This window comes from Hyaena hyaena, unplaced genomic scaffold, assembly GCF_003009895.1.
Source record: "Hyaena hyaena isolate Hyena2069 unplaced genomic scaffold, ASM300989v1 scaffold_477, whole genome shotgun sequence".
NCBI classification, from domain to species: Eukaryota; Metazoa; Chordata; class Mammalia; order Carnivora; family Hyaenidae; genus Hyaena; species Hyaena hyaena.
The window spans coordinates 61,980-83,574 of NW_024081112.1; positions in this window are offsets into that span (position 1 = coordinate 61,980).

Consider the following 21,595-nt stretch of genomic DNA (forward strand, 5'->3'; position numbering starts at 1 on the left):
GAATGCCCAAGATTCCAAGAGGCAAATACAAAACGGCAGAAGTGGGATTAGAACCCAGGGCTCTGGGGCTTCAGAGTCCATCCTTTTTTTGGTTGACTTGCTCTAGCTACTCCCCTTATAATAGGTGAACAACAATTATGGGGGAGGGAGTGGGTGGGAGGGTTACCTCTCATAAAGTACTTGGGTAAAATGCCTCCTGGTTGTATCAGTGAGTGTGGTTAGTTCTGGAGGCCCATTGGAAGTGTGCTCAGGACCTCGGAGCCATTCCAGGGGAGTATATCTGTGTGCCATCATCAGGACAGTCAGGTTCTACCAAGTGCTAGAGAAGGGGAAACCAAAAGGATGCTGACTTTTTCCTGGTACATGGCACCCTGAAGCACCCAACATCTTTACAGTAATCCACATTCTGAGGACATGTGTTTGATCTAACACCTTTGAGTTTTCCACAGCAGCATGAGTCTATAGAAAGAGTGGGAGTGGGCCAAGAGGAAGAATAGTGTAAGCCAACCTTCAATGACCTCGGTTTCAGTCAGGCTCTGATGCCAACCACCTAGGAGCTATTCCTTATCCCTGTGTTTCTGTGTTTAGGGACAAGGTTTTGCTACACTAAAGCTTCAGGTTACACAATGGTCTCGACTGCATGGGGATGATCTGACGGCACTTTAAAATAAATACAAACGCACAAAGTGTCATGCACACCCTAATGCAGTATTTTTCTTTTCATATTTTAAGGCTGCCTGTGAAAAGCAAGGTTTGTCAAGATGTCTGCTTAGGAAGGTCATTTCTGTATTCCTGATCCAGGCATATGCTATCGTCTGTGTCACAGCCCACCCATCTACTTCCAAATATGCAAAGCTCATAACTAAGAATAAGACTCACTTATCAGTATTTTCCATCTGACTGCATAATTATAAGAATTGATTAGGAAGTCTCTTTTTAGCTCATTCATATTTCCAGGGTAGATGCAGAATTAGGCAGCTATAATTGCAGAAGCTGGAGAACTGTGAGGTTTCAAACTGGTGTGTATAAAACAAAAAGAATGGGGGGGAAACACCTAGAAGTCCAGTTAAATTAGTGTGAGTTTTTCTTAATTTTTAAATGTTTTTCATTTATTTCTGAGAGAGAGAGAGAGAGAGAGACAGTGTGAGCAGGGGAGGGTCAGAGAGAGAGGGAGATACAGAATCTGAAGCAGGCTCCAGGCTCTGAGCTAGCTGTCAGCACAGAGCCCAAAGCGGGGCTAGAACCCACGAACTGTGAGATCATGACCTGAAGTCAGACACTTAACCAAATGAGCCACCCAGGTGCCCCCAATTAATGTGAGCTTTTATTCACATATTTCTGATTCGCTATTACAGCTCTGGAGGCTCATAAACAAATTTCCAAGTAGTCTCTTTTTCCCTCTCCATACATATATTAGTGCATATTGATATAAGCGTAAACTCCCACACTTCTAATATGTATGTTCTCCTAATGCAATAACTGGCTGTAACATTAGAAGACTGACTTTGAGTCATACGGTGTGATCAAGTTAATATGCAAAGACCTAAACTCTGTAGAAATGAAATCTTAACATCTAGCAACTTCTCTGGAGATGTAACTATAAGAATGAAATATGGCCCAAGCAGCACAGAGTCCTAGGAATATGGCAGAATTTGACCCAATTTTATTCCTGCCCGTACTCTGTAGATTAAAATGTAATTTTAACTTGAAATAAACAAATAGATGTATCTTTCTTATGTCTCCCCATCCCCCCAAAAGATGAGAGCAAAATAAAATTATCTTTAGTCTGCAGCTGCGACGGGAACCATCAAGAGATAGCACTGGAAAATAATGTAGCCACACAAAAAGCTTTGAAGCCCAGAAAGATGTTCTTTCTCTGCCAGGGGTGGGGCAACAGCACTAAGTAAACAATGAGAAACAGTAAAGCCCATAATTCCTGCTGACAGTCTCTGCATCTATCCACGTCACAAGATTCTTTGAAATACAAATTCCATTATTTCAGGTCCTCCTGCTCACAAAGAAATCGTTAATTTAACAAATACAGAGTAGTATTTATCTTGAACTAGACAACGTGTGTTTTAATAGTCATATGAGCACATGCATGTCTGAGTAAGTCAGGGAAGTCTCCTTGAAGGAAGTAACATTTCATTTGAGCTGGGCCATCAAGATAATGAATGTGGATGCAGATTTCAAACGTACTGGACAATACAAGCAAAGTCTTGATGATATAGAAGTACATGGAAGACTAAATTTATGGTTAAAAAAACTCCGGTGTAGCTGGAACATAGGGTTCTTAGCAGGGATGGTAAGAGATGGGTCTGGAAAAATACATGGGAATAGATTGTAAAAGCTCATATTGGAAGCTAAGGAATTTGAATTTTAACTTGAGAGCTGTGGAGAACTATCTAAAGATTCTATGAAGGAAGTAAAATGATCAAAACAGCAGGAGTTTTATTTTGTTGGTTTTATAAATTTTGTTGAAGTATAGTATAGTATAGTATAAATAGAATACAGAAGAAGTGTACAACTCGTTGAATTTCACAAAGTGAACACAGCCAGGTAACACAGTATCAGCAATCACTAACCATCCAACCAAGGACCAGGTCAAGAAATAGAACATTACCACCTGCCCCAGAAGACTCCTCTCATGCTTCCTTCCTGTCATCAAGAACCCTCTGCCCCTGACGCCAAAGGCAACCATCATCCTGACTTCCGCTTCTATTGATAGTTTTGTCTGGCTTTGAACTTCATATGAATGGAACACCATGCCATGCATGCTTCAGTGTTTGGCTTCTTTGGCTCAATATTGTGTTTGTGAGACTAGTCCATACTGTGGTAGAGTTGCATTTCTTTCATTCCCATTGCTGAACAGTATCCCACTATATGAATATACCACACCTCATCAGTTCTATTGTTGGTAGGGACATTTGGGCTATTTCCAGATTCGGGCTGTTAACACACAATGTTGTTACGAACATCCCATGAAAGTCTTTTGGTATGTATATTCGGTTTTGTTGAGTATAGTAGGAGTGCTATTGTTGGGTCAAAGGGTAGGCTAATGTTCAACTTTAGTAGATATGCTAGAGTCTTTCTCTAAGACCTGTTCCAAGCCACATTCCCACTAGCAGTCTAGAAGTTCCAGTCGCTCCACATCCTTGCCAACCTTGGTACTGCTTTCATCGTTTTAGCCCTTATCCAGGTACATGGCATTTTAAGACAGGTTTCAGAAAGTTGGCAGGCCAGACAATTCAAACACCATTCCTGACATCACCTGTGGGGTGTCAGGAAAGCAGTATGCCCTTGGATTATACCCTGCGCTTCCAATCCAGAGAGGAGGAGCAGCTCTCACGCTTCATTCAACACCGCCCCTCCCTGCACCTTGAAAACGATTCCTGCTGGGGAAACTCTCTTTACCACCCACACAAAGACAATGGTGAGCTGATCAGAGAGGCTATGTGTCCTGCAGGGCAGGCTATTTGAAAGGTCTCAAATTCTGGTGGGTTGGAATTATGAAGAACGTTTATAAAAGAGGTCTTTCTTCACCAGACCATCTTATTGAACTGGAGGGTATTCTTTTTTTTTTTTTTTTTTTTTTTTTGATCCAAGAAAGATCTCCCTCTTCTTTTCCCTCCACTTTTTTTGTTAACTTCTTTCAAATCTCAGCCCATTGGTGTGCTTTTTGCCTTATGATCCCTAAATAATTTGGCCTCTGAAGTCTGCACCTTAAATTACTTCTAAGTAAAGCATTAAGCATTCCCTTTATCAGACCTACGGTTTCTCCTTTAGGGCTTCGTTTCTTATCTCTATTAATAGCATCATTGCTACCACTGGTCATGAACTGAGGACCTTATGGGCATCTTTGACTCCTGCTCCCACCTCCAGCACATGCTCTATAGAAGTCCTGGCACTTGACCTCTCACACCACCCTACATTTTACTTCCCTACTTTTCACCATCTTGGCTCAAGCCCTCTTGCCTGGAGCCTTACTAGTCCCCATACTAGATTTCTCACCTCCAGTGTTATCATTCGATGTGTCATTTAATGTGATTGCAGTGAAAGTTCAACCTTACTCAAGCATAAATATATATACATATAATATACATATAGCTCTTATTTCCAAATTCATATATTTTTAAATGTCCAAGTTGGTCCAAAGTCTCCGGAAAAAAAATTCTAATTTTTTAGGTGGGCATTAAAAGCCTTCTGAGTAAACTCCCCAACTCACCCTTCCAACATGCTTCTATTCCTCCTCATCAGTACTTTACATTTCAGTCCAGTAGATCTACAACTATACTTTGGGGAACCTGAGTATTGATGGAAATGTTATAGAATCCACGTCAGGGACTAAAAGGCGAGAAAGGAGATGCTGAGCAGGGTAAGCTCCTGCTCCTAATTTTATTTATTTATTATATTTAAGTTTATAGTAAATATCTACATATTTAACATATATTAATTTATTGTATTTTAATCTTTTATACCAAAGTTCCACAGTTTACAAAAACAGTAGGGACTTTTAAGCCCTCTCTTGTAACTGAAAGCTCTGAATATTTGATCCCCTGTCCCTGTCTTTTGCTACTGTGGTCTCCAATGTGCTGAACTGTCTCTTCATTCTTCCCGCTTATTTCTACATTTTCAGATGCAACATCTCCTGCAAACCCACCATAAAGCACATCTCCCATCAGTCATCACAGAGACCCCCTCTCTGGCTCCACCCTGAGGGAGAGTGCTGAAGGAAAACTCTCTGCGCATTGGCAGGGCCTTTTGACTAGCAAGCTTCCACTGTGTTGCACACGTAGATCATAGGCAGGCAGTTTGGAGAACCCCATGAAGTGACCAAAAAAAAAAAAAGGAAGGACGTCTTCGAAGCCCTCTGCTTCTCATTTAAGCTTCTCTATTTCTTTAGAGGGAAATGCTTAGGCTTGCTAAGAGCCAAATCAAGAAACTACAATGAGAAGGTTCACTTGTGTGACCATTTAGGAGACAAATTTCTAAGCAATCACCTTGATTTCTATCCTTACGCACTTCAGCTCCTTATACTTACTGCCACCCTTTTGGGGGAGCCCTTCCTTAAAAAGTAATTCTCGCTTTCATTATAAACTTCCCCTGTGGGGGCTCTGAACTCTAGCTTTCTCCACCCATTTATCCAGCAATCTTTCTCACCCACTTTTCATCTTCCAGAAATTTACCAAACCCTTCCTCTCAGCATTTGGAGCTAGAAGTCCTCACATTTAACTGAATTCATATTTTTGATGGAATAAGTTCAAAGACTCAGGCATTGTTTTGGATTAGAGAAGACATCTGAAGTCCCAACTGGCCATAAGTTAAAGAAGTTCAACAAGATGAAAAGAATTGAGCAGGAAGCTAAATGAAGGGCTAAGAGGAAATGAATCAAATCTAAAGTGCTGGACAAAATTGAAGACAAAGGACATAAAAGGCCTCAAATCCAGATGTTCTGGTGGCTGAACAGTAGCATGAAATAGGAAAGACAAAGATCTGACCCTGGTGCTAAAATAGAGGTAGCCTAGGCTCAGTCCTTTCTATGGTTTTTCTGGGGATGAGCAGTCCTTAGGAACAGATGTTAAAAGCAATGTCACACATACTTGGGGTCACACCTTTTTCCCATGGTGTGACCCCTTTTCCCAAGGTGTGACCCCAAATAGGGCAGCAGCAGGAAGCTCTATGCTATTTAAATGGGGAAAAAATGTTTTCCCATAGAAGCAGCATGTGATGTCACTAACTTACTTCATTCAGAAGGACTATGTTCAGATTTTATTGAGACTCCTTATACATCCATGAAAACAATGAAAAAGGCAAAGGTTTTTTTTTTTTTTTTTTTTTTTGAGAGAGAGAAAGAGCATATGAGTAGGGAGGAGGGGCAGAGGGTGAGAGAAAAAGAATCCCAAGCAGGCTCCACTCCCAGTGCAGAGCCCGATGCAGGGCTTGATCCCATAACACCAGGATCATGACCTGAGCAGAAATCAAGAGTCATAAGCTCAATCGACTGAGCCACCCAGGCACCCTGAAAGGTAAAGATATTTTTTTAACATGCAGCTAAAATTTTGTCCATACACCCAAACCAGTGTTCTATTGATAGAGCAAATGAAATTGGCCAAGGGTGTGAATGGTCATTTCATTCAGCAACCATGCACTGACCAATTTAATAACCCATTAAGAAACAGTCAATTCAGTTAAAAAAAAAATGGTTGAAAGTATGTACATGTGTGTACCTATATGTGCTCAACCCAAAGTAGCAGATATTCATAAAAGAATGAGTCTTTGATTCTCATGACCACCCAGCATGCTCTCGTTCTAGGAATTCTAATTGCCTTGGTCTTAAAAACAATTGAGCAAAGAGTTATTTCCATATCTACTTTTAGGAAAGATAATGAAAACAACACAGTCTGAAAAATTTAAAGTACTCTGTGTTCATATGTGTGGCACTTATCCCACTGGGAGTAGAAAGACACCGAAGTTCAGAAGTGAATCATCACCTCCAGAACCAAAGTGCCTGCAGCCTTTGGGTCTAACTTCATTTCTGTGGAAATGAGGCAGTTCAGCCATGCACGGAAATTAATGTGTACATGGGGGAAAGTGCTAAACAAAATATGAATTGTAATGAAATCTAAAACACCAGTGGCTCTATTGTTATGTGCTTTCTGTGATCATGAGGCAAAACAGCTTGGGTAATGAGAGGTCATGATGGCTAAAAATCAGAGCACTAATGGCTCTAACCCACTGGTGAGAAGCAGTGATCTCAATAAAATGCCACGCTAATGGAAATAGCCCTTTTGGGAAAAGGCTGACATCTGTATCAGAGGAAAATGGAGAGAAATAGGGAAACCTTCTCCATCCACCTAAAAATGTATTGTTTCAACAAATAAAGCCTTTTTAAATCAGTTGGGAAATTTCTTCTGCAAGTGCCTGCTTTTAATGCTTCTTCTACCTAGACTCTGATCTTCTAACTTTCCCTTGAGTAGGTGAATCAGCCAGCTGTATCTGTACTGTTTTAAGAAACATTCTTGGATTTGGTGAATATGATAAGCATGAGCATGACATGAGAGGGCTGTAGTTAAGCCACAGGCAGAGGGACTGCCAAGCCATAAAAGATGGCTTCCAAGTTGGGGCCAAGTATTACCTGAGGCTTAAAAATATTCAGTCATCCCCTAAGCCTCCCACCATATCCAAAACAAAACTGGGAAAGGTCTTCTCTGCTTCTATACAGCCCCTGCTGGAAGAAAACCTTTCCTTCAAAACTGTCTTTCAGTTGTTTGTTTTGTGTTTGTTTGGGAGCTGATTTTTACCTGGTTTTGATCAAAAAAGAAATGGGAAAAGGAACATCTTTGTGATTTGAAAATATCATTCAAACTTAGTCTACAATACTCTGTCTACTTAGAAATAAATTGGATGTGTTTTCATAGTCTCATGAGGAATGAATGATTAAGAAATGAGCTTAATGTCTTTGCTTCCCTTCATGATTCTGGATGACAGACACCAAGGGGATAGAAGGATCCATTCTCTTTTCTTCCTAAAGAATTTTTTTTAAAGATTTTTAAAATAATCTCTACACGCCACATGGGGCTCAAACTCACAACCCTCATATTAAGAGTCGCATACCAATTGGGCCAGCCAAGGGTCCTCTTCCTACCCACATTTTCTTCTTTTCTCTTCTCTGTGCACCTATATGTGTATTTTATCATCTTTTAAAATTTGCCATTTCACCTTTTCTTTTTAATTTACCATAATATGAAATTAAATGTATTTAAGCAAGTGTAATATATGATGAGGTTTTACACTCAATTTATGATCTTTCTCCTGTGTGGGGAGCATTAAAGTAACAGTTGTAACCCCTTGTAAGGGATAATTTTTTTTTAAGTTTAGACTTTTCTAAAAGTCCTGTGTCCTCTGCATGACATAGTTTCCCTTCCCTACCACCACATTATCCTATCAATGTGCGCAGCACTATTCAAGACCTAGCACAAATTCAAATCTTCTAAGAAATGTCCCTAATTCGTCAAGTCAAAATTAATCTTTTTTTCTTATATTTTGCATAGCACTCCAGACTTCTATTTTTTATTCCCTCTTTCATCCAATCAGCCATCCATTCATTCACTGTCATGGACTGAATTGCACCCTCTGTCACTTCCTCAAATTTATATGTGGAGGCCTTAACTCCCAATATGACTCTACTTGGAGACAGGGTCTTTAATGAGGTCACTAAGGTCATGAAGTAAAGGATTAGGGTAAGATTGAATTAGGTAAGTTTAAATGACATTTTCACATGATAATTTCACATAATGAGAAATTTATTATTTTAATATACAAATGGTTATAACTAAATTGGATGAAGATGCAGAGACACGTAATTGTGAAGAACAGAGAGAAAGTAAGAGAAAGAGATGAAACGATACCTGAAGACAAGAACTAAAATCACTCATAAGGCAATGAGGTCATCAGGATAGGACCCTAATCCAATGGGATTGGTGTCCTCGCAAGAAGAAGAGGAGTCCCAGCAGTGTCTGCATGCAGAGAAAAGGCCATGTGAGAACAAAGCAAGGTGTCTATTGGCAAGCCAAGGAGAGAGGGCTCCAGAGAAACCAAATCTTGGATTTCTCGCCTCCATAACTGTGAGGAAACAAACGTTGTTGTCAAAGTCATCTGGTGCATGGTGTCTTGTCATGGCCATTGTGGCAGACTAATACAAGCACCGAACTTGTACTGCAAGCTTACTGCATAGTGGGTGTCTTAGTCATGGTCCCTACACAGCACAGCCGGCTCTGTATCCATTGTACTGATACATGAGGCCTCTCTCCTCCACCCAAAGGGAAGCTCTTTGTGGACAGATCCAGCTCAGAGCCGGGCATAGGCCTTTGGCAGACTATAGTCATACACATCCCCTGAAGTAAAATCAAACGTTGTTCAAGCTGTGTATTGAGCCTGAGAAGGGGAAGTCATTCGTGGTTTGACAGATGGCCTTCCCTCTCCTCAGGTCATGTTATAGCTCCTCTCAGCAGTGACGCTGCATACTTTTATCTCTCATTTTTGCCGGCACCCTCCTAACACCTAACTAGGAAGTTTCCAGGCTCAGGGAGCCCAGATCACGATGAGGATTCTGGCCATAGCCATGGTAACTGGAAGTCCCCACCGCCCTGGCCAGCATCTGCCAAAGAAAGGCAGCAGTGTCGTATATCCACTCCTTTCCTCTCATGCACACCCTGATTTCCTTTGCACTAACAATTCACCTTGTTTTCACATGTAAAAAGGAGAAATGAGATGCATAAAACTCCCCCCTCTCTCTGTACCCCCTTGGCTTCTTTACAGTTGACTGCAAAAGACTGTCCAGGTTCAAGAAAATTGATTTTTGCCATTTAAATAATCTAATCTTCACAAAACTTTTAACACCCAAACAAAAACCACTTAAGGCACAGCAAGATAATTAATATTGAAAATAGTCCCCACAGGGGATCTGTATACCTGCCTGGCCACATTTTCCATTTGGAGGAAGTATCTGTTTGTAGTTTATGGAAAAGTCTACCTCACCAAACATGAATTCTTTTTTAATGGGCCTTTTCTTTCACATATTTTACAAATTGATTAACCTAACTGGCCAAATACTAATTAAAAATGCATTAGAAGCTGGTTTGTATTCAACAGCTTCGCTAATAGTCTTGTTGTTTTTGAAGCCCATTGAGTCAGAAAATCAATGCGATGGAGTCTACTTCTCCGCCATAGTCTCACACACTGTACAGACTCACTGGCGCAGGTGGGAATCACACTGGTAGGAGAGAGCTGAGCCAGGAGAAGGAGAGAAGTCATTATCTAATGGCCAAATGCTGCTATTAGCATTGCAAGCAAATTCAAGATGCGCACGAGCATGGCAATATCCCGTCCCTTATTACTCACTTTGACTTTTGTGAATTGAGAGCATGCAATGGAACCAGAGGAAGACTGACAGCCCTGCCAAGTTAGAACCGCCTGCCTCGCACAATCCTGCAGACGGTGCTCATGCCCAACCTCTCCCTCGCGGAGGAAACCCTTTCTCTTCCTAAGAGCCACCTCCAATCACATCTGTCCCTAAGGTAGGCTTTCTTACTCTGAAACTCACAAAGAAGCTTCTGGAAATCTGTGAACTTCCTGACCCAGAAACGTATGTGCATGTTTCTGGAGAGAGGACACATAGCTTGTAATAGATCTTTAAAGATGTCCCTGATCTAAAAAGTATCAGCAACAAGGAATTATCTTTTCATCCCATTGAATGCCATTCGCCCTTGTAACTATGGCTCCAGCTACACTGGCTTTATTGCCTTTCTACGATGAGCAGTACCTTCTCTACCTCAGGTCCCTCCACATATCAGGTCCTACGCCTAGAGTGCTCCCCACTCCCACTGCCTAATTCTCTTACTCCTCCTTCGGAAGTTTGCTTCAGTATCACTCACTCCTCCAGACTATTCCTCCTAATAATTTTCTTTCAAGGCACCTATCACACTTTATAATTAATATCTGTACAATTATGTGACTTTTATCTTTCATTAGACTGTAAGCTCCAGAAGGATACAAACCATATCAGTCTCCATTGTTTTATCAGAACCTGAAACATCATATATAACTTATAATATTTGTTGTGTGGATGGAAAGTGAATGAATAATATGTGAATTAATGAATATCCCAAACACTACTTTCCATAAAGCCTCCTACAACTAAATTCATATATTCCTCTTAAGTTTCTGAAATTCCTAATTCTCAAGCAACTTACAGAGCAATGCTAGTCATTTGGGCATTATTTTTTGTTACCTGGTTATTTCACCTAAATAATCCTTGTGTATTCAACTGGCCAAAGAGCTCATGGGGACAGGGATGACTCCCATTTCACTTGGCTCATTGTTGAGCAAATATTATAAAATAATCAGTGTCATCTAATACCCCATAGCAAATCAGCTATCTTTAGCTCAGTCTCTTCCACACTAACTTACAATAATTGAATAGGTATTAAGTATGTGACCTGCCTCTCAGATTAATCATCATGTCCCTGACAGTCTGGAGTTTTCCTTCTCCACCAGAACAAAAAGAGTGGTGCTAGATTCTTAGCAGATTCGGTCAGCTTTATGGCTGACCATGACATGGATCCCAGGGTTAGGCAGGCATAGACTGAAAAAAATATGTAAATATAAAAAATGTTAAGACTAGTCTGAGTTTTCTTATCTCCTTTGCCTGCCACAACTTGCAAATCCCCCACTGTAGAGGGCTAAAGAACATCAAACTAACCACCCATGGGCAACCTGGATTGGCATCCATTAGGGCTCCTGCCCCTATTCTTACAGCTATATTTTGGTGAGTTACTTTATATCACTTCATCCCAACAATGTTTTCTTCTCAGAAACATGCAATATTAACTACAGGGTTGGTCCGTATCTTTTTGATTTACTTCTCAACTGCTGTTCACCTTTAGGACCAACCCATATACTTAATCAGGCATTTGGCCTGACTGACGGGTAAATTTTGGACAGGTTAGGAAGAGGAGGGTCAAGATGGATGGCTGCATCTGGATGCCCAGAAGCTCAGGCAATGGGCATATTTCATAACTCAATCAACAAGGACCTGAAGGCAGCCTTTGTCCTGTATCATTATTTACGATCAAGAATGGAGGAGCAAAATGCATGGAACTTATGAACCAGAAGAGATCCTGTTTAATATCCTGGAAAGAAGCAATATTATAGCAACTATAAAATCTGTATTGTTCTTGTGCCTTCAGATGCACCATGCTTTCAGAGTCAGAACATGGCAATGGTACAACTCCTTTGGGGAGGTCATGAAATTAAGCTGCATGTCTTTATATTAAGTTAGCCCCAACTGTATCCAGAAGAGCAAATAACAGCATGTATCAAAAATCTCCAGGAAGAACAGTGTGCTTTGCCACAGAACTGCCCTAGTGTTAACTTGCTGTACTAGTTTGCTAGGGCTACCGTAACAAAATATCACAGACCAGGTGGCTCAGACAAAAGAAATTTATTTTCTCACAGGTCTGGAGACTCGTGGCTAGAAGACCAAGATCAAGGGGTCAGCAGATTTGGTTTGAAGGTGGCAGATGGCCATCTTCCTCACATGATCACCTCTTAGTCTGTGTGTCATTTGTGTTCTAATCTCCTCTCCTTTCAGGACACCATTCCTATTGGATTAGGAATGCTACTTTAATTATCTTCTGAAAGGTCTTATATAGGTCAGATAGTCACATTCTGAGGCACTGGGGGTCTGAACTTCAACATATGAGTTTGGGGGACTCCTAGTCCAAAACGCCCCTGTTCCCTGGACTAACACTATTTCCTTCTAACATCTCTCCACATTTCCAGTATGTTTTCCATCTAAATCATACCATGATCAGAAATCCTTGCATCCTCCTGCTTAAAAACTAATTCCCATTTGCCTATAGATTATAGAATGAAGTCCACATTCTAGCCAGTCACACACAGCTCTTTCCGGTTCCAGGATTATGTGCATCTCTTCCATTCCCAAACTAAGTGAACCCCTCCTTCTTTCCTGTATAGGTCTCTCTCTGTGCAGACTGTAAGCACAAGCTTCCTTCTGCCCACCTCCACCCCCATCCCAGGGACATCGACCTCAACCTTCACCCACCAGCCACCACCCTCCAACACCACTACTATCATTTCAATCTTCCTAAATCCAAATCCTATCCATTTTTAAGAGAATTCTCAAATCCTTCTTTCTCTAGTAAATGTATTCAATATTTCCAACAGAAAGCAACCTTTCCTTCTTCTAAATTCCTAACCAAACTTAAGGCAACAATATAACATAGAAAGAAATATGTTCTCTTTAAAGAGAAGATCTAGATTAGTTTCCTGAGGCTACTACAACAAATTTCTACAAATTTATGACATAAGCAACATAAATTGATTCTGTCACAGTTCTGGAGATGAGAAATTTGAAAGCAAGGTGTTGGCAGGACCGTACTCCCTCTTGAGGCTCTAAGGTCAAATTAACTTCCTTCCAACTTCTGGTGGCCATCAGCATCCCTTGACTCATAGCCACATCACCGCAATCTCTGTGGCCATGTTGCCTCCTCTTCCATCTGCATCAAGTTCCCCTCTGCCTTTCTCACATGAAGACACATATTGGATTTAGGGCCCACCTGAATAATTGGGGAATTATTTTCCCTTTTCAAGATTCACAATTGTATTTGCAAAGACCCTTTTTCCAAATAAAGTAACACTGCTGGTTTGGGGAATTAGGGCATAAACATTTCTTCGAGGAGGGTCACCATTCAACCTACTACAGAATTCTCAAGTCTGAGCTATCTTTATATTCCCACAGTGTCTTACATAGTGGGTGTGCAACAAAATTGTGGAATGGATGAATAACAAGTAATGTTAATTCAATCCTAACCATTCATAACTTATTCACTGAATGAACAGACTGTTAGCCTGAAATAACACAATCAGTAGATGCTTCGCTGTTGCCAAGATAAAGATTTTAAGCATTGCTGATGCGAAAAAAAGCAAAGAAAATAATTGGTGGATTTCTGGTATAAACCTCTAAGCCAGATAAATTAAGAATTGATACTTTTCACATCCTTTTAAATTCTTTATTTAGACGCTTTTTGCTTTTCAATCAAAGAGAATTTTCTGTGTGTTTGCATTAAGATTTTTCTCTTAGTTTCTGTGTTTTAACTCCTGCAGTGCCAGGAGTGCTACAGTGCGTGATGGCATTATTCTCCTACTAAATAAAATGAAACGGACTCGCATTAAGTTGCAGTTCCATAGGTGTGTGAAAATCTTTTGCAAAGCATGAGATTTGTATATTTCTGAGAGTAAAGGGTAGATCATTAGTAAAGTGGCATCAGTGGGAAATGGGCAAAATGGCTGAAGAGGAGTGGGAGCTACAGGCTTCCAGTTTCAGAATGACTAAGTTTTGGGGATGAAAGGTACAGTATAGGGAATACAATCAATGGTACTGTAGCAGCGCTACATGGTGGTAGCCTCGCTACACTTGTGGTGAGCATGACATAATGTACAGAGTTGTCCAATCACTATGTTGTTCACCTGAAACTAATGTTAACATTGTGGGTCAACTATACTCCAATGAAAAATAAAATTTTTAATTTAAAAATAAAAAAGAATAAAATATGGTATCATTTTTCATGAAATCATCATTTATTTCATAGGCAGAGATTGTAAGCATCACATATTGCAGCTTGTAGATTTTTTTTAAATACCTAGTTTTATGTTAGCATAGTTACATAGCAAATAGGAAAGGAAGGCCTGTTTAAAACCATACCTTTAGCGTGGTCAACACTTCATCTGCCAAATCATATTCCTGTGCTGCAGTATCTCATTAAACCACATAAGAATCCTGAAAGGAAGGTAAAACCCACTTTATTCAAATATCTAATCGCTGCCAGGATTCTTTTCAGAATGCGTTCTTGTAATGATCAATAAAATCCCTTTCACCAGGAACAAATATTCATTGGGACCAATAAAGATAAATAGCTTTCTCTCTCTCTCTCTCTCTCTCTCTCTCTTTTTTTTCTACAGAGCTTGTTAGAATCCAAGGTCTTTCCATTCTGCCTCAAGATAAAAAGACTTGCAACCTAGAAAAAGGCAATGGAAAGGATATATCTTTGAAATAATTGAATAATGACTTTTAGAGTTGGAAAGAGTCTTAGAAACTCTGCAGGGATCAGACTTAGTTGAGGCTCAAAGGAGTTAAGCGGGACTTTTCCAAAGTCACAGATTTCCTAGACAGTCAGAACTGGGACCCAGGTCTCCTGATTCCCATTCCTATGAGGACCTGGTGACAGTCAGATGTGTCGAGGACGTGCCAGAACGTACAGAGCAACCCAGGGGGTGTGATCCTATAGCCCTTGTGTAGTATGTGGGCTCAGGAAGAGGGAAACCCCAGGGCTGTGCCAAAGGCAGCAATAACCATAGCAAGTAAAGCCACATATTAGTACCTCTTCTCAGCTCTGTGCTTGCTGCTGTCATATTAGTAGTGGGGTGGCCAGGCTGGGAGAATCTACACCATGGACACCAGCAGATGCTAAAAATTAGGCCTTTTTTTGGAGAGATAGGGGGTAGAGATGGCCAGTGGTTAAACATTGACCAGTATGCCATTGACGCAGCCCTCTCATCTTTCTTAGTAAGAAGAACAATGTTCACCCTTGATTTCCCAGACATATCAGAAAGCAATAAGCCTAAAATATTATGTTTCATTCTTTTTTTTAAATTTTTAACGTTTATTTATTTTTGAGAGAGAAGGAGACAGAAGGCAAGTGGGGAAGGAGCAGAGAGAGACACACACACAGAATCTGAAAGCAGGCTCCAGGCTCTGAGCCGTCAGCATGGAGCTCAACACAGGGCTCAAACCCACAAACTCTGAGATCATGACCTGAGCCAAAGTCAGACGCTTAACCAACTGAGCCACCCAGATGCCCCTATTTTTCATTCTTTGATGTCTGGATACGAAATTATAATAACAAGGACAGCAACTACTTATGATAGGCTTACCATGTGTCAGGCACTATCCTCAGGGGCTTACTTTTCAGATGCCTTACCACTCTTTAAATCTGAGAAACAGCCATTTAAGGCAGCTATGCTTATTTTCCCATTTTAAAAATGAGGAATTTAAAGCCCAGAGTAGATAGGTAATTTACCCACTTTGACTGATGGTAAGTGGAAGAACCAGAATTGAGAACCAGATTTTGCTCCAAAGCCTCTGTTCTGTCGCCAGTATCATGCCTCCTCTGAACCCAGCCCTGTAAGCCATATTCTTTGAAATAGTAATTATTGGCTCCTGTCAACTAGTCCCAGATGTTGTGCTAGGCCATGTGGAAACACACATCATCATTTCGCAGAGTGTGTGTTATTCCCATCTTGCAAGGGGCAGATACCTGAACTGGTGATCGGAAAGACGAAGTGATTTGCTCTCAGTCAGAAAGCTGGGAAGTGGTGGGATGGGAGGCACCAGGCCTGTGCATCCCAGACTCTTCTCTTCCCAAGCTGCCGTAAGCAGCCCTGTAAACAGACAGCAATGAAATGTGAAGACACTTGGGGAATGTGACTAAGATGCCAGTGTTGTCACCTCTCCCCAAGTGTCACCTTTTGGCTTTTGTTTTCCACATCACAGGCAGTTCTGATGAAATTTCGACTCCTACAAGACTGAGGGAGTTAATAACATATGTAAATCAGAGCTCTTGGAATAAAAGAGCTGAACAGATTGACCATTGACCATGACATTTACAACCCAAGGCTCCTGAAAGCCATCACTGTCATCGATAGACCTTTATTTTCACTTGGAATTATCATAAAAGAAACCTTTTTCTCTTACTTATTTAGAGAAAGCCTCACCTCTCAGACCAAGAATGAGAATGCTTTTTAAATTCTTGGGCCCCAACATGGCTTTTGAGGTTTGAATTGGAGCAAAGGCTTCAAACAAGAATGGTGACAGAAACATTGTATTTATTACCAGTCATTGTTTCCTAATTTACTCCACACTTTTTGTTGTTGAAAATAATTTTAAAGTAAAATGAAAGTCCCAAACCCACACAAACTATACTAAGAAAAGCCAAAAATGATTGTGGTGGGTTTAAAAAAAAAAACCTTCTCAATAAACTATGAAAACTGATAGGACTAGTTAGAATGCAAACAAGGCTCTACCAATTTTAAAACCCAATATATGGCATTAGGTGCCCAGTGAAACTCAGATCCACCTCTCTAAACTTCTGCAAGCACCTGGTTAATTTGCTTGCCTATATTTAGCTCCACATGGTGCCCCAGTACTGTACTATGTATTAAAAAACTTGCCGTAGTAACTCATTATCTAAGAAGATAAAGCCAACATTTGCAAAAACATCACAGCATAGGTACACATTAAATGGCATAGTCCAGACTGTAAATGCTTCAGTATAGAAAACCAGTGTGTGTCGTCGATTTGGACTGGAACAGACAGGAAATGGTCAGAGAAAATCAGCTTAGGTAGGAGTGGGCAAGAAAAGGACTGTGTCCTTCATGAAGAACGTTATTATGCAAATTATGAAGAAGCCGTTCCAAGTGGAAGAGAAGGCAAACCCAAAATTCTAGAGATGGGATTGAGCCTACTATAATCTGGGAACATTTTTCAGATGTTTTTCCCAGGTGATAAATGAGAGTAAAAAGGAACATGGGGCCAACGTGAAGGTCACGCACGGGAGTTTGAGTTCAGGTGGAAGGCACCTCTGACTCACTCTACGTCTTTCAGAAGGAAATAACATGATGGAAGTGGTGATGTAAGGAAACTCCCCTCTGCCTCTGCCACCCCAGTCTCCACCTGTGGGTCTCTCTTTGCTTCACTACAGTGAGCCAGTCAGTCCTAGCTGAGCCAGTTTACAGGAGCTTCAGCAGAAGGAGCAACTATACCCTTGGCCCAGTCTATGGAGCTCGACAAGATTTTCCTTCACATTCTCAGCATTCTGACACTGAATTTTCAAATATTTCTATAACCTGCCAAAAGATGTGGGTATCTGCTGATGACTGCTGGGTTCCCACGTGGCCTTCCATCCTTGGGGCACCACTGAGATATGCTGCCTAAAGTCTTCATTCCACCTTGACATCCCCCCTCTGCGGACGTGAGATGATGTTTACCTTAAAGCTCTTTTGGTGTCCAAGGCACAAAGGCTTCATGCGCTTTCCCTAGGGTGAAGACTGCCTGGATTCACCACCTCGGTACTCCAACCATCTACCAAATCCCTGGCATTGGACTGACTGCTAATCCCTGTCATATACCTGTACTATGACTAAGAGTGTTATGTCCTCTGAATTGTCCTAGCCCACTCAGCTGCATCTCAACTATCATAGATCACTTGAGCCATCAGATCAGGAATTCTAGATCCGTCTCATCTGGAATGTTGTTCTGTCACCTGATTAGCCGGTAAACTTCTATTCATCCCCCCAGTCTCAGTTCAAAAATTCTTTTCCCACCCCTCTCTCACTCCACATGTTGTCTCTCTCTCAAAATAAATGAATATTTAAAAAAAAAAAAAAAAAGGGTGGGAGGCTGGGTGGCTCAGTTGGTTAAGCATCTGACTCTTGATTTTAGCTCAGGTCATGACTTCACTGTTATTAAGATTAAGCCCTGTGTTGGACTCTGCAATGACAGTATGGAGCCTGCCTGGGACTCTCTCTCTCTTTCTCTCTCTGCCCTGCCCCACTCGTGTTCATTCATTCTCTCTCTCTCTCTCTCTCTCTCTCTCTTAAAATAAACATTTAAGAAAAGCCTTCTCCTCTCCCTCTCCTCCTCCCTTTCGCTGAGGTGCCCTCTAGTATAGACTTCTCCCGTCCCTACTATGCCCCATAAATATTTCCACCATGTCAGGAAAGGTTGGACTGCAAACATGTGATGTGTCTATCTTGCCCAGCAGACTGTGAGCCCCTAGAGAGTAAGGCCTTGAGGATCTCTTACCTGTGGCATTGGCACCTCACACACGTAGAGGACAGATGCTCAGTGGTGGTTCTAGAGTCAGGTCATAGCTCTTTTTTCCTCTCTATCTGCTCTGGGTTAACTGCAACCAGTCACAAGATCAAACAGTCTGGCCACAGCCTTGTGAAGGAACAACTGAAAAGAGGTATCCTGGGGCAGCAGGGGACCACATTCTACACACTGCACTCTGTTCCACCCCGGTGTCAAGAAGATAAGAAATGGCATGGAAGAGTATGTGCTTGCTCCTACATTTACATTTATCACACCGTATTATAGTTTAATTATCTGCCGCCCTATTAGATTGTAATCTTCATGGGATTCAGAACCACTTCCTTTTCATTTCTGTGTCTCCAGGCCCTCTCAATACCGAAACCTTGGGATGGGTCATGACTCATCAATGGCTCCATGCTGAGGGCCAGTCTCCACCTCCTGCCACCATTATACACTTACTCCCACATCCCCAGAGAATTAGAGGGAGAAGGATGTAGAGGTTATGAGGAGAGGGTGGTATGGTTGACTAAAGTGTGTCAAATACCCAGAACTGAGACCTATGCACCACCCCGAGGCATAAACTCCAGGGATGGCCGACCTCTTAACTATAGTCAGCAACTGGAAACTTTTATTTCAGAAGAAAACAGCATCTTGGTGAAGAGATCTGCTACCTTCAGAAATCCCAGGTTTCTACTGAACAGAGACAGGAGGGTGGCACAAGAAGAGGGGGCAATCTAAGACACTGCCTAACAAAAAAGAATATTTGGCTCATTTCCTGACTTCAAGAAATACAAAACTCTCAGCCTAAAGAAACATTAGAAGTTTATGACGCAGAAACAAGTAGCTTGTGTGTGATGCATTTCCAACTTCTGGCAAGGCAGCTATTAGAATGGAATGCTCTCCAATGGATGGGACCAGATTAGAATCCATTGCTACCAGCCAAACACGACTCAGGAAAATAGGCAATTGCATGCAAATGGGAAGTGATTATTAGTATTACCTCTGCTGTTAGACTCTCCCCAATGGGAAGGTGACAGAGCACTCATTTGCAATCAACTATTAGAAAAAGCAGACATGTGTCTGCGTTGTCTTTTTAAAGATGTCGCTTTGTCTCTGCATCTTTCCCTGAAAGGTGTTAAATTATTTATTCATTCATTGATTCAGCAACATTAACTGAGTATCTAGCTCCTTGTGCCAAGCCAAGTGCTCAGCCTTGCAGTTCAAAGATATATAAGACGACACTTACCCTCAAGGAGTTTATAGACTAGTAGGGGAAAAGGGTGAATCATCAATTAAAATTACAGTAATGGAGATATGCTCAGATGCTAGAAGGCAGAAAAAAAAAAAAAAAAAAAGCCAGCTAAGCAAGACTTTGTTTTGTTTTCTTTGGGAGTGGGAGTGGGAAATAAGGTGTCTGGAAGGGTAGGTTTCCAGGCAGAATCCGTTGTTATGGTGAGTCCTCGGGTTTAAGAGTCAGCCAGGCACAGGGAGGTGGGGGACACCAGGCACCAAGGTGAGGAAGAAGGTCATGCTCTTCACACAGTATGGAGGAGCAAAAAAGGCACAGGGCAGAGGGGAGACAGGGACGGGTTGGCTCAATAGTGCATCAGGGCACACCTTAGGAGATCCCGTTAAGATTTCTTTTTTACCTAAAGACAAACAGTGTTTGAAGTATTTGTTAATAACTCATCCACAATCTAACCATCTAAGTGTGGAATTTCTATCAGGGTTATAGTCTATTTTTATTTGTTTTTGTTGGGGAGAAGGGAAATGGATAGAGAACATTTTAATCCCTTTAGTATCAGTGATTTTAATCTCATAGATATCAGAGCTGCAAGAGACCTTAAAGGTTGCTTAATTCAATCCTTTTATTTTACAGATGAAGAAACTGATCTCTACAAAGGTTAGATGACTTGCTCAAGGTCACATAAATAATGAAAGCAATAGAAGCCACGTCTCTTTAATTTTATGTCCTTTGAGAATGTGACAGAAATTCAGGAACAAGCTTGGCTCTCTATGTGCATCAGTTCTCAGTAACCTAACCTTTCCCATTAAATCTCAATTTAGGAGCTTTCCCTTCCAGTTCTGTCCTTCTTAACTCCCCAGTATTCCAAGATTATGGCCCCTTTATTAGCCATGAAACACTTTCCTTCCTTCCTACCCCCACTCCACCCTGCCAGAAACTTTTGACATATGAAGAGCATAGATATAAATCCTTGCCCACCCAGGCATGGCTGAAAGCTATCAAGATATGGGGATGTCATAGCTTCGGGTGCTTCAGTCCTCATTAAATCATTTTGCTGGGTGGGTTTTTTTTTTTTAAGTATTTAGGTAATTGTCTCTGATTTAAATATTCCCTGGAAATATGTGACTAACAGACCTCAGAAGATCTCTGAATTATTTCCAGCACCAGCCAGGGATCTTACCCTTTTCTTTAGTCCCCGCCTCTCTCAAACTAGAAATTCAGTCTAACAAAAATGCCAATATTTCTTGATCTGGCTGTCTTCATTTCACAACTCTGGGGACATCCTTACTATTCCTTGTAAAATTTGGTACTATGCCATGGTCATCATTAAAAGGGAGATTTTAGTTTTTATAAACTATATTTTAAGGAAGTGAGTCAGACCATGGAAAAATTTGGCCAACCTGGCTTCCTTAGACAAATCTCATGTGAGAACCATGTTCAATAATAGAGTCTAGCAGAAACCCTCCTGGAATAATGTGAAAGTGTCCTGATTTACTTCAAGAAAAATCACCAGCAGCTGTGAATTCGACCATCAGAATCTAACTACTACCTTCACATTATCCCAGGGAGTGAGGGCTAGAGCAGGCTTAAGTTATTCAAGTTTGTAGAGCAACTTGGGTTGTTTCTTGAAGTGTTACCTAACACACAGTAATAATCAAAGATTGTTTGCAGAGTAAACGAAGAGTAAAAAGGAGACATTCCAGGCTCAAATTCTCCTGACACAGAGGTAACACTTATAAGCCTAGCATACAAATGTGTTCCTCTGAGACTGTATTTCTGCAAAAATTGTCTCTCGAGATCAGGGTATAAAGTTGTTGCCCTGAACTTCTTTGCCATATTCATATCGGATGCGGGAGTCAACATCTGAGATGGAAACTCGCCTCCAATTGCCCTCCAGG